Genomic DNA, 13,876 nt, shown 5'->3' on the forward strand with positions numbered 1-13,876 from the left:
TATGAACTTCATTTTGAAGCATGAAAAAATGTGAGAGAGGCAGGCAGGAAAAAAAGAGAAAGAGAGAACAATTTTCTGTGATAACATCTTTAGATGGTCATTCTCAACCTTTTCAATACTGGGATTACTTTTTCATACTGGAATCCCCTCCCTCTGAAACAGAACTCCCTCTCATTTAGCCACAGGGAATTGCAGGATATTTACACCCTCCTGTCTCCTGTTCATGACCCCTAAGGGAAAATCCATGTTCACTACATTAAAAGAACAGAATTGTGTATATTTAGGTTCCTTCCAGAGGATGGTCAAAGAGGAAAGAATCTGTGTTTCTAGTTTTTGAGCAACATCTTATATTATTGCAAAAAAAATAACCAAATGAAGACACATTTGAAATTAATAACACTGATATAGACACCAAAGCTACAAATAGCTGCAATTTTTTAAATCAAACCTTGCAGTAGGAAATAGAAAAATGATCACTAATGTTTATAGAATCCTGCAAATTGGTGCTTCCATGCCATCGCCTCTGAGGGAACATGTGAGCTGATAGGGAATCACACTGTCAATTCTAGTCCTAACAACCTTGACAAGTTTCCTTTATGATACTAGTATGAATGACTTTTCAAATTCACATGTGAGTTGTAGCTGCATGACTACCATTGACTAAGAGGAAGTTTTATGGCTAAATACCTGTACAATGCTTTAAGAAATTGGATCAAAGTCCCTAATAAAAACCTCCAAAACAGTCAGTCGTAGGTGCGCTTCACTACATCTAGGCAAACTTTAGATCATTTTTCTTGTAAGTTTTAAAGCCTCAACAATAATTAAATATCCCACTGTATTTAGTTTTCTGTAGGTTGTTTTTAGTTTTAGTAGATGAAATACTGTATCTCAATTTTTCAGTATCTGCAGAATAAGAAACAACAGTGACTTGGATTCTACTCATGAACTCTCTGTCAAAGTATTTTAAGAAATATCAATTTAAAAAAAATCTTCTTTAATCATTCTGGTAATGGGACTTGTGCAGATAGTTGCTGGCTTATCATTAACTGAATTAGGGGAGACATCCACTCTGCATCTTCTCCAAAAAATGCTAAAAACTGCTTTAACTAGAATTGGAACCTGGCTCCTTGAGACCCACAAAAACAGAAGAGGTGCATCTGTATGAGGTTCTACCAAAATGCCTTTGTGCAAGGGTTTCAGAAAACATAATGGGCTACATTCAATCATGGTGAAATTCAACTGGAAAGTCCAAGAAAGAATTTACACCATACAGCCGGATTCATTTCTTCTGTAGGCTGGTACAACTCAGAAAAGTAAATGAAGTTATAGTTACATTTCAAGGATGAAAGTAAGACCAGAATCAAGACCAGAAAGGAACAATTATAATATGTTTGGAAGAGGATAATAGCATTTTTGCAACATAGATACAAACTTAGGAAATAAACAATCTTTGTTTGTACAAAATGCAATATGAAAATAAAAACAAAGAAAATGGTGTACGACTATCTACATATAGACAGAAATGCAATTCTTTAAGAGGGATCACAGGACAAAGACTTCCTGGTTTTGAGAGAGCACTACTAGACTTGAGAAAAATCAATAAATGGTGTCTAAATAGCAGGATAGCATGGGGTGTTTTTCCCAAGGGCTGTAGGTTTCTCCATTATAAGTATGTGCCATTCTTCAGTTACCCAGATGCTCAGAGAATGAATATGATCATGTATATGCATTAACCACCTGAATATACAATATCAGCTACTACACAGAACCTACTTAACCTCACATACATTACACAGAAAAGACTAAATCAATTATGATAAAAACATTCACACTGCAATTCTGTTTTAGCTTCTTTCAAACGCTTGTGGTGGGGTTGTAATTTTTGGCAAATATGTTGGAAAATAGTCAGCATATGAGTTAGGATGTTTTTGAGTTTCCCTATATCACTCACTAGGTCCATCTTGGCTTGATAAAAAAAAAAATCTATCTATCGAGGAGAAAGAGGGGTGGGCACTACCTAAAGCATTCTGACATCTCTGTATCTATAATAAATATGACCAAGTGAATTAAATCACATTGAGTGAGATCCCAAACTCACTGACGTGAATGGCAAAGCTCCTATTGAGCTCTATGCAGCCCAAGCTCTGGGACTGTGCCACCTCTCAGAGGCCTAGAACCCAACATCTACAGCACAATTAAATACCCCCTTTGTCCAAGTCCCGCAAACACGAGTTAGTTAGCACCAGCCCGGTTGTGGGTTTTTAATTACAGTGTCAACTTACCATGTCAGGCCAGAGATTTACTCCTGGTGTAGAAAAATAAATGCATTCAGCAGTAGAGCAATTTTTAGCCAATATACATTAAAATGATAGAGTTGTCAACTGCTGAAGTATAGAGTTTATTATGCAAATTAATTCTTAAAAATAAGTGTTACACTAGATCGTTCTGATCTAGTCAGGACTGAACGTGAATGTTATTTATATTATCTTTGGTTTTCAAAACCTTTAAATGCAACACAGCTAACACAAAGGTGCCTTCTGTCTTTGAAGCTTGGGTCTAAAACAGATTTTTACTCCACTTACTTAAAAATGCTTGCTAAAAACAATTTCATTTAAAAGGATTTTCACTGGCTGCAGAAGTAGGTTGTTACACAGTCATCTTCCCCATTATCAACAGTGTTCCCTATAAACTAAGTGCTTGGGTGGTCACCTAGGAGAAATTCAAGTGTCACCCAGTTAATTAGAAAAGTGTCCACAGCCAGCAGTATGTGTTTCTACTGGTGGGACACATCGGCAAATGCCTTGGTGTATCTAACAAAATTTATTCTGCACATGGGTGGAATAAATTAGAGAGAACATTGGTAACCACTATTATGGTTTCATTTCGAGAAGTAAGTATAGTACATGATTGAAAACAACAGCTCTCTAAGGCTATATCTATAGTGCAATGCTATTTTGGGATACCGGAGTATCCTGAAATAGCCATCCCGCATCTTTACAGCAAGCCCATTATTTTGGGTTAGCTATTCTGATGTCCCTGTAAACCTCATTCTACAAGAAGTAAGGGACGTTTCGGAAGAGCGCTTTATTTCAAAATTTAAATGATGAAATAAGCTATTTTGAAGTAGCATCAAAATAAGATACGCCATTTGCGTGGCTCAAATTGCGTATCTTATTTCGAGTTGCAGTGCTGCGTAGACGCACCCTAACAAAAGACACAGTTCTGCAGAAAGGCCAGAAAGTTCTTAGCACCGCTAAGTATATGGAGACTCAGACCCCAGAAATCAGCAAATGCATCACAAGCCAATGCACAGAGCAAATGGATGCATAGCATTCTGTCAATTCAGCAAATGAATGCTATTTGCTACAGTCCTAATATAACATAAATAATGGACATAATCATGCAAAATGTATAACAAACAAAAATGTTTGCCAAGAAAAGTAACAGAGGATCAGCCTACATTCTCTGAGCAAAACAGCTGGCTAGAAAATGCTTTCATGCAAGGAGCGCTGCAGTTTCTACACAGATAAGAGCTCAGAATCTCTGAGAATGGCTTTCTGAGCACTTCACATTCTCAGGAATATGAACAGAAACATTCACAGGAATGTTTACCAACCCATTTCACATGATGAAATGATGTATGTGCTCGGTACTAGCATCATACTCCCAAGTAAAAAGTTGACCACTGTCTGTTTAGTTGGTGTACACTTGGGTTTTACTGAACTATTAGTCTCCAAATCCTGCAAATCATTACTCAGATGATTAGCCCTTAGTCATTGTTCCAGTGAGTAACAATGATTTAAATAGGCCTGTTCCTAATCCCACTTAATTCAATCAAAGTAGGGTCAGACCTTAAGTAATTGTATGCAGGACTGAGCCATGTTAGAATAAACTGAGATTGAATTAGTCATAAAATAACCTGTCTCAAAGTTAGAACATGAGTAACATTAGTGGAAGTTATACAAAGATTTTGAGAAGACAAGAGTTGCTGTTGTTAGCTTTTTCAATTAATCAAAAGGTGCCTATTTGAATACTATACAAGGTAGCAATAGGATGCCATATAAATCAAGGGTGATTTGCCTCAATGTTTAAAAATGGATATAAAGCAGATGCAGGGGATGCAGCATGCCAAAAATCTGTTCTGAATTTATTTTCCAAAGCTAACAATAGACTGCAGCACACAGAACATGTCACAAGTAACAATTTTAAAAAATATTAGTAGTTATTGTTTCTTGTATCAATATTTTGGAAAAATAAAATTTATAACTTAAGGCACAAAACAGAATATCAGTAAGGAAAAAGTATACATTCTATAATAAACCTCTGGAAAAGCAATGCTTCCTGTAAACTAACTGAATTAGACAGAGAAATAAAATTGTAATTGAGTTGCTGAGTTCTCCTTCAAGTAATTTAAAATAAAACATTGGCAGATTGAAAGAGGATTTTCTAGATGTTACTGGCTGTACTACCATTTCAGAATTTCATTTTTTCTCATTACACTAATTTTTCTCTCTCTCCTATTCCTCCTTTTCTTCAATCAAATATTTATTATAGCAATTACTGAAATAAACCTAACTCACTTTTTTCTTTGACAAATGGAACTTTTGGATTGCAGATGAAAGGATTAAATTTATTAACTTCCAAGTTACATTTGAAGCACCTCACAAGACAGCAGATTGCAAATTTAAAATTAGATTCTGGTGGGAGGTCTTGGTAACAAATCTCTATTTTCTCCTGGAGCTTGAGTTTGGAGGTTGTGAAAACCAGAACAATGATAAAATCAGCAGCAAGCACTTATTCTACTGAAATGAACTTTTAATATATTCGGAAAGCCAACACCAAAGATTTTTACTCAACTCACACAAACTGCACACAATGAGAACTTATAACAGTAACCTGTTTTACTGTCATTAAAATATTTTTTTCTCAAAGAGATTAACGTTCCAGAGTAATCTTCTACCTTTTAGTGAAACATTTCTTTTTTAGAATCCATTTAAAATATATTAAAGCATAGGATGTACTCCAAAAAGGCACAGCAGGCAACTCAAAAGCAGGAGGAGGGAATGGGGGAACAAAGAGGAAAAGATGTCATCAGTAGAGGCTTGATAGAAATTCTAATCCTTTTGTATTGCTAAATGCGAGTAACCATAAACCAAATGCAGTTTCTCCAAATTTTCCCCTCCCACAAACCATACACAACACAGCAAACTCCCAAAGAAAATGTACGTACCTTACAAGGCAGTACTGGTAGCCAATGCAACTTTCCCCAAGAGAACTGTGGCATTTAGATGTATAGAATTGAAAATGATATCAAAATGAACAGTTACTGGAACCACACAATCTGTCAGCACCTGCCACTCAGCACCTCCATTATTGTCTTGTCAGAGTCTATGAATGTATGCCAAGAACCTGGTGAGAAAGAGGGAGGGAAAAGAAACAGGCGAAGGATTAGCAAAAATGGTTATAAAGGAGGACATTTTCTGCCAAGTCCTATTTTCGTCATCTACTTAAGAAACATTATATAACAATACAGTTCTTAAATTCTGTATTTAAATGATACATATAAAATCTGACAATAGCAGACCTCATTCTAACACTTTATGAAGCCAAACACGGGAATGTACTCCATTCATCTTACCATTTTGTACAGTAAAGAATCTTATAGGTATTGACAAGATACTTTTAAATAATACAGGACTGGAGGCTCTCAGTGACAGTACAAAAAATTACATTTGTATTGGGTTTTCTGGGTTTGGTGGTTGGTTTGAGGAGAGAGAGAGGAAAAAAAGAAATTAAACAAAGTCCCCCATAAAAGATACTCAACACTCCCCTCAGAATTCTGTACATGACTATTTTATACTACTTTATGCTTGAAAATGACATACAATTAGGCTGACATTCAAACTGTGGTAACAATTTTTTCCCTACTGACAAAAGTTCAATTTAATAACATGTACAGCAATATAAGCACTGATCTGATTAACAACTTTAGAAAGGAGTCAGACAAGAGATTGCAGAAAATTAACACGCAGATTATAATGTCAGGTAAATGACACATGCTACAGAAACACACTAGAAGTTTCTGCACAGGTCTACACAAAGGAGTAATTCTAAAGTTATGGGGGAGGAGGGTCCCCTCATGGACTGGTAACTGGTTAAAATACAGGAAACAACGGGTGGGAATAAATGGTCTGTTTTCAGAATGAGAGAGGTAACTAGTGGTGTCCCTAGTGGTAACCCTGGGGTCCATACTGGACCAACTCTATTCAACATATTGCTAAATGATCTGGGGGGGAAAAAAGGATAAACTAAGATAGCAAAATCTGCAGATGATACAAAACTACTGGAGATAGTTAAATCCAAAGCAGGCTGTGAAGAGCTTCAAAAGGATCTCACAAAACTAGGTGACTGGGCAATAAAACGGCAGATGAAGTTCAATGGTGATAAATGCAAGGTAACGCATATTGGAAAACACAGTCCCAATTATAAGTATAAAATGATGGGGACTAAAACTTATCACTCAGAGGAGAGATTTTAGAGTCATTGTGGATAGTTCTCTGAAAACATGCACTCAGTGTGCAGTAGCAGTCAAAAAAGCAAACAGAGTGTTGGGAATCGTTAAGAAAGGGATAGCGAATAAGACAGACAATATTTTATTGTCTCTATATAAATTCATGATACGCCCTCATGCATGCAGACATGGTTGCCTCATCTCAAAAAAAAATCTTGGCATTGGTAAAGGTTAAAAAAGGACAACAAAAAATGATTAGGGGTATGGAACAGCTACCATATGAAGAGAGATTAATGAGAGACTTTTCATCTTGGAAAAGAGATGATGACTCAAAGGGAATATGATAAAGGTCTATAAAATTATGACAGGTATGGATAAAGTGAATAATTAAGAATTATTTACTCCTTCCCATAATGCAAGAACTGAGATTCACCAAATGAAATTAATAGGTAACTGGCTTAAAACAAACAAAAGGAATTATTTCTTCACACAACACACAGTAAACCTATGGAACTCCTTGCCAGAGGGTGTTATGAAGGCCAAGACTATAATAGGGCTCAAAAAGGAGATAGGTAAATTCATGGAGGAGAGGTCCATCAATGGCTATTAGCCAGGTTGGTCAAGGATTGTGTCCCAGGTCACTTAATGATTTCTGTTCATTCACTCATAAGAATGGCCATCCTGGGACAGACCTGGGGTCCATCTAGCCCAGTATCCTGTCTGCTGACAGTGGCAATACCAGATGCCCCAGAGGGAGGGAACACAACAGATAATCCTCACATGATCCCTCCCCTGTCACTCATTTCCAGACAAACAGAGGCTAGGGGCATCATTCATACCCGTCCTGGCTAATTGTCATTGATGGACCTAACCTCCATGAATCTATCTAGCTCTTTTTTTGAACCCTGTTAAAGTCCGAGCCTTCACCATCTCGTCTGGCAAGGAGTTCCACAGGGTGACTGTGCGCTGACTGAAGAAAAACTTCCTTCTGTTTGTTTTAAACCTGCTGCCACTCTTGGGCTCCTGGCAGAAAACAGAATATTGGGATCAATGGATCTTTGGTCTGATCCATTATGGATGCGCGTGTGTGTGTGTCTGTGTATGCACACATATGCATGCATGTGTAGACACAACCAAATTCCTAGATTGTGTCCTGGCCTGATGCCATTTAAAAGTTCATTGCCAAGTACTCCTTAGACATAGCATATGTCTACACTGGATCTGGGAGCAAGCCTTCCAGCCTAAAAAGTCAGACTCACACTAGTGGAGTTTGACCTAGTGTAACCCACACACCTTCTGGGTGTGGTGTATTGTCTTATCTAGTAGCACTTAGACCACTTACAGTGAGAAATAATGAGTCTCTACAGCCTTAACTGAGAGGTAGCTGACTTTTAGCTCAAGCTGTAGAGGCTCGTGCACTAAGCTCCAGAGGTCCTAGGCTCAGTTCTGCCTGTCAACCGGAGACTTGGGCAAGCTCAAAAAGAAGGGGCTGCTGGGTGGGCTTGAGCACCTGAATTGTTACCCTAGCCCCACTGCTGTTTTTAGCACACTGCCTCCAATGGAAGTCTCTTCCCAGATTCAGCAGACATATTCTTATGGCCGAAACACTGAGAGATGCTGAGTATTGTAAATTCCCTGGGAGTTTTGGGTATCCAGTACTTTGTAGGATCAAGCCCTGAAGTCATTACATTTCTGCAGCCATTTATGTAGCCAAGATGCAAGGCGAAAAGGTACATGACAGAAGTGCAACATCAGGAAGCACTGCAAACAGAATTCTTATATAGGTTTTACATATTTTCAAAAGGTTACAAGAACAATGAACTCAGAGTAGGTCAGTGATGTCCATCTTGGTAGTAAATTTTTATGCTCAGTTGGCTGGATTCTCAAAAGGAAGTGAGTGTTACTAACTCCTCTTTTTTATTTTTTTTAATTAAAAAAAATCTAATTTTCTTCCTTCTTCTTCATGTCTCCCTCTTTCCCCCCACTCCTCCAAACTGCCAGTTGAGATCTGAAAAGAAGTCATGTATTGCTCAGAGCTGGCAAAAATTAATAAAATGAAGCTCATTTATATTGAAATGGACTCATTATCATGCCAGCTGCCAATAATTTACAAGGCTGGAATTTTGATGAAAAACAAGGTCCTCCAGGCAAATGTCCTTCCACCTGCGCCTCATCTGTAGGAAAAATTGTGTATTTAACGTTCTTTACTTTAAAAGGAAAAAGAAAGTTTTACCATCCATAGTTTTTCCTTCTGTGCCTACATTTATCACAGAAGTTATTTTCAAAGAAAAATAAACTGTGGTGCAGTATAATCAGCTTTTTCATTCCAAAGCTGTTTTAAGAAGAGTTTGGTATTCAGCTGAAAAAAAATCTGCTTCAAATTGATATCTGACATAAAAGGTCAGAACCCTGGTCACTTTTATGATTAATAATAATAGTAATAATAATAATGTTGCATGTTGCCTAAGAAGTCTTTGCTTCTAAGCAAATAATTCGCTGTTAATGTCTCAGAATTAGAAAACTTAAAGGAAAAAAAGACTTGGGTTCTTCTGAGGGGAAAAAATCCAAGAGGGTACGTCTACACTGCACCATTATTTCAAAATAACAATGCGAGCATCTACACAGCCATTCAGTTATTTTGAAATAATTTCAAAATAACGGGCAGCTTATTCCGAAAACTGTAAACCTCATTCTATGAGGAACAACATCTATTCTGAAATAGCAATTTCAAAATAAGGCATGTGTAGATGCTCCACTGCTTCTATTTCTAAATAGCCCCTTACCAGGGCCATTCTAAGTTAGTCCTCCCCGGTACCTCCTGGGGCTCTAAACTGAGTAGCACGTCTACATTAGGGAAGCCTGCCTTGGACTAATTTTGAGGTTTCCCTGCAATGTAGATGTATTATTTTGAATAAGCTATTTTGGAATACCTATTCCAGAATAGCTTATTCAAAATAAACACACACTGTAGACTTACCCTTAGGGAGCTGAATTACCCTTATCACCTCTTTCTATATCCATATTTATATCAATATGTGTATGCACGTGCACACACACTTCTGTGAGGATGTATCATTATCTTGTGATTCTTTTCCTATAGTCAGCTCCTATTAGTTAGTCAAAGGAATTCTGCAAAATGCAAAAGTAAATTTTTTTCTAAAAACAGTGTAATGCTTAACTTTGCCTCTAATACACCTTAGAAAACATCCCCTCGCCAGTGCATTGTTTCAACTCACCCTCGCTTTCTGTAAGACCATAAGTTCTTCGTGGGAATAACCATGGGGTCTGCTCCTTCCCCAGGAGGAGTGACACTAAAGGGACAGGTTTTCTTACAGACAAAAAGGATGGGACACATACACACCCATGAGAGGGAACATCTGGGTTCTTAATAGAGAGTCAGGGCTTGCCTATGCTGCAAGTTATGTCTGTGTAACTTACATAGCTCAGAGTGCGAATAAACCACCTTCCTGAGCACCATAAATTACACCGACCAAAGTGTCACTATCCTGGTCAACACAGCTACCCCCTCATGTGGAGGTGGCTTTAATATGCCATCAGGAGAGCTCTCTCCATCAGACATGCCACTGCAAGCAGTGCACTACTTTAGGGTACGTCTACACTACAGCGCTAGTTCGAACTAACTTAGTTCGAATTAGTTAATTCGAACTAAGCTAGTTCGAACTAACGCATCTAGAACTAAAAACTAGTTCGAACTAGCGTTTTGCTAGTTCGAACTAGTAAGTCCACATTGAGTGGACTCTGAACAGGGCTTAATGATGGCCGGAAGCAGTGCCGGCAGGGCATAAAAGGAGGACTTAGAGCATGGAGATACTGTCTCAGGCTAGCCGAGGGCTGCGCTTAAAGGGTCCCGACCCCCACCCCGGACACACAGTTCTAAGGGGTGCCCCGCTTGCAAAGAAGTTCTGGCTTGGAGTGCCCTGAGTGCCCACACTGGGCACATCACACCACTCGGCCATCAGCCCGGCTGCACTTGCCGCAGGCTGCCATCTGGGGAGAGGGAGTAATTGGGGGGCTGCAGGAGAGCTTCCACCCCCAGAAGCCCGCAGAGCCAGCCCAGTCCTCCCCATCGGGGGCTCGTACCCCATTCCTCCCTCACCTCCTTCCACTTGCCCTTCCCTAGCCCCCCTTCTTATTGATGTACAAAATAAAGATAACGTTTCTTCCAACATTGACTCTGTCTTTATTGAAAAAAACTGGGGGAGACTGGGAAAAGGAGGTGGGAGAGGGGAAGAGAAAGGCTGGGAGAGGGGAGGGCAACTAACATGATCAGGGGTTGGGAACAGGTCCCAGATGAAGAGAGGCTACAGAGACTGGGACTGTTCAGCTTAGAAAAGAGGAGACGGAGGGGGGACAGGATAGAGGTCTCTAAAAGCAGGGGTTGGGTGGAGAGGGTGCATTCAGAAAAGTTCTTCCTGAGTTCCCATAAAGAAGGACTAGAGGACACCAAAGGAAAGGAATGGGTAGCAGGCTTCAAACTAGTAAGAGAAAGTTGTTCTTGACAAAGCAAATAGTTAACCTGTGGAACTCCTTGCTGCAGGAGGCTGTGAAGGCTACAACTAGAACAGAGTTTAAAGGGAAGTGAGATCAAGTCATGGAGGTTGGGTCCATGGAGTCCTATTAGCCAGAGGGTAGGAGTGGTGTCCCTGCCCAAAGTTTGTGGAAGGCTGGAGAGGGATGGCACGAGACAAATGGCTTGGTCATTGTCTTCGGTCCATCCCCTCCAGGGTCCCTAGGGTTGGCCGCTGTTGGCAGACAGGCTACTGGGCTAGATGGACCTTTGGTCTGACCCAGTACGGCCATTGTAAGCTCAGGGCTCAGTGTCGGGGGTCTCAGTGGACCCCCTTGATTTTCATGCACACCTGCTCCTGCGTGGCCAGGCTGGCAGCTCTCCTGCCCTAGACGGCCACTTTCCTGTGCCTAGTGCGGAGATCGTGGACGAGGTCCACGATGTCCGCACTAGCCCAGGAAGGTGCCCGCCTCTTGCGGTCCAGGGCAAGCTCCCGGGAGCCGCCAGCCTGGTCCCGGCAAGAGGGGGTGGGCTGGGGGGCATCGGGTGGGTGGCTCTGTGCCGTGCCAGGTGCAGGGTCTGCTAGCTGGGTGCTGGCAGGCTTGCACCTGGCACGGGCACCGTAGCCAGCCCGTGCCCCTTTAAGGGGTCCGGGGCCGGGAGGGGGGCATAGAGTTTCCCTGGTGTTGGCCAGAGTGGCCACCAGGGAAACCTGGGGAGGGCTAGCCTCCCACTAGTTCGAACTAAAGGGCTACACAGCCCTTAGTTCGAACTAGCTAGTTCGAACTAGGCGTTAGTCCTCGTAAAATGAGGTTTACCTAGTTCGAACTAAGCGCTCCGCTAGTTCGATTCAAATTCGAACTAGCGGAGCGCTAGTGTAGCGCCTATTAAAGTTAGTTCGAACTAACGTCCGTTAGTTCGAACTAACTTTCTAGTGTAGACATACCCTCAGAGCTTCTAGTGTAAACTAGGGATGTACAACATGTACAAAAATAGTAACCGTTTAACCGGGGATGTACGAGTAGGGATAGGGAAGGATGAATGCCCCCACCACCGGGATCCTGGCTGCTGACCTCACTCCTGGGGTCCAGCTGCCAACCTCAAGCCACAGGCATAGAACAGTGACAGGCATAGCATGGATATGTTTTTACTGGTCCAAAAAAAAGAATCACATTTGTCATTGCCCATGTTCGGTGCTGCTGTTTCACTCAAACAACAGGAAAAGTAAAAAAATTTTAAAACATTAATCTGAAATGTAGTTTTTCAAACTGCTTGTTTAAAAAAAATACCCCAAATTTGCGGTCTTAGTCTCTTGTTCCTGGAAACATGCATACATGTGTTTTAGTTTGACTCATGAGTGTAGCTCCCTTTGAGTCAATGTTCTTTGCAGTATTCGGGCCAAATTACAGTAATTTGTGAGTATTCATTTAATGCCTTATGAAAAAGAATCCTGAAAAATCAGACTACATGATTTCAAAGAAGGTGAGCACCAAAAAAACAAAACCTATTATGTGCGCTCAGCAGCTCTAAAAATTAGGCCATGGACACTGCAATCATCCATCTTGGACATAAGGTCCCTAAAAATGAGGTTATAGTCAGAAAGGTGACTATACACGAATAGCAACAATTTATTCATCACATTTGCTACCTACTAATACTAATACTCAGATCTGCTATTTGTGAATGGTCACCTTTCTGTCAATAACCTCGAAATAACTGGCCCGTTATTTTTAAATGACGGGCTTGGTATTGTGGACGCTCCACTTGTTATTTTGAAATAAGCGGAGTTATTTCATGATAACTCCCTAGTATAGACCAGGGCTTACTGACAAAAACAACATTACTTCCTGTTAGTACCAAAGAAGCAACATCAGAGAAGAAGAATGAAAAGGGCTCATGAACAGTAAACAGAAGGGCAGAAGTTTGGAATACAGGATTACATATTAATAAGAATATGTGACTACTATGTGAACTACAGACAGCCCCCTAGGGATGGTCTAGGTTTACTTGTCCAACTTGTTTTTAAAAGCTTCCAAAGATGGGGATTCCACAGCCTCCCTTGGAAGCCTGTGCCAGAGCTTAACCACCCTTACAGTTATAAAGGTTTTCCTAATATCTTCTTGTCTAATAAACATTCAAAGATGGCAATTAGAATTCTAATTATTTTTCAGTTGTATTTTCACTTCTTTATAATACAAAGACGTTTTTAGAAAAGAATTAACATTTCAAATTGCGTCTACAGATGTGACACAAACTGATAATTATCCCAACCCATCATCCCACTCTATGAAGCCCACAGTAATGCTATTTATATTTCCACAGTTTATACAGATCGATGAAGGATGCCACAGTCATTTCAAATAGAAATTATCCAATATCAATAAGTAGCTTTGGGCAGCATTCTCCATACACCATGCCACTTTTATGCCAGGGTAATTCTGGTGCAAAGCCAGCATAATTGAGTAGAGATTTAGACCCTTTATTTGTAACTAGAGGCCATGTCTCTTCACTAACATGCATATAGCTTGCTAACATGAGTGGTGATTAAGTCAATGAGTCTGTGTACAGCACTAAGGTTCCAAGCTTAGAAGTTAGGCACGGCATGATGTAGGTGATTTTTAAACAAGTTCAATTTGATGTGTGTGTGTGTGTGTGTGTGTGTGTGTGTGTGTGTGTGTGTGTGTGTGTGTGTGTGTGTGTGTGTGTGTGTGTGTGATTTTTAAACAAGTTCAATTTGATGTGTGTGTGTGTGTGTGTGTGTGTGTGTGTGTGTGTGTGTGTGTGTGTGTGTGTGTGTGTGTGTGTGTGTGTGTGTGTAATTTTAAACCAATACTGGA

At 40.1% G+C, this 13,876-nt stretch overlaps 1 protein-coding gene across 6 annotated transcripts in view; it reads right to left on the reverse strand.

The window, feature by feature from the left end:
- Positions 1 to 13,876, reverse strand: part of TIAM1 (TIAM Rac1 associated GEF 1) — a 289,451-nt gene that overhangs the window by 121,384 nt on the left and 154,191 nt on the right. For all 6 annotated transcript variants that reach the window (XR_012897942.1, XR_012897941.1, XM_075910641.1 and 3 more), the window contains one exon: positions 5,231 to 5,409. The gene's annotated coding sequence lies outside the window, so the exon portion shown is untranslated. The remainder of the gene's footprint in view (positions 1 to 5,230; positions 5,410 to 13,876) is intronic.

This window comes from Pelodiscus sinensis, chromosome 1 (genome assembly GCF_049634645.1).
Source record: "Pelodiscus sinensis isolate JC-2024 chromosome 1, ASM4963464v1, whole genome shotgun sequence".
In the NCBI taxonomy this organism is placed as follows: domain Eukaryota; kingdom Metazoa; phylum Chordata; order Testudines; family Trionychidae; genus Pelodiscus; species Pelodiscus sinensis.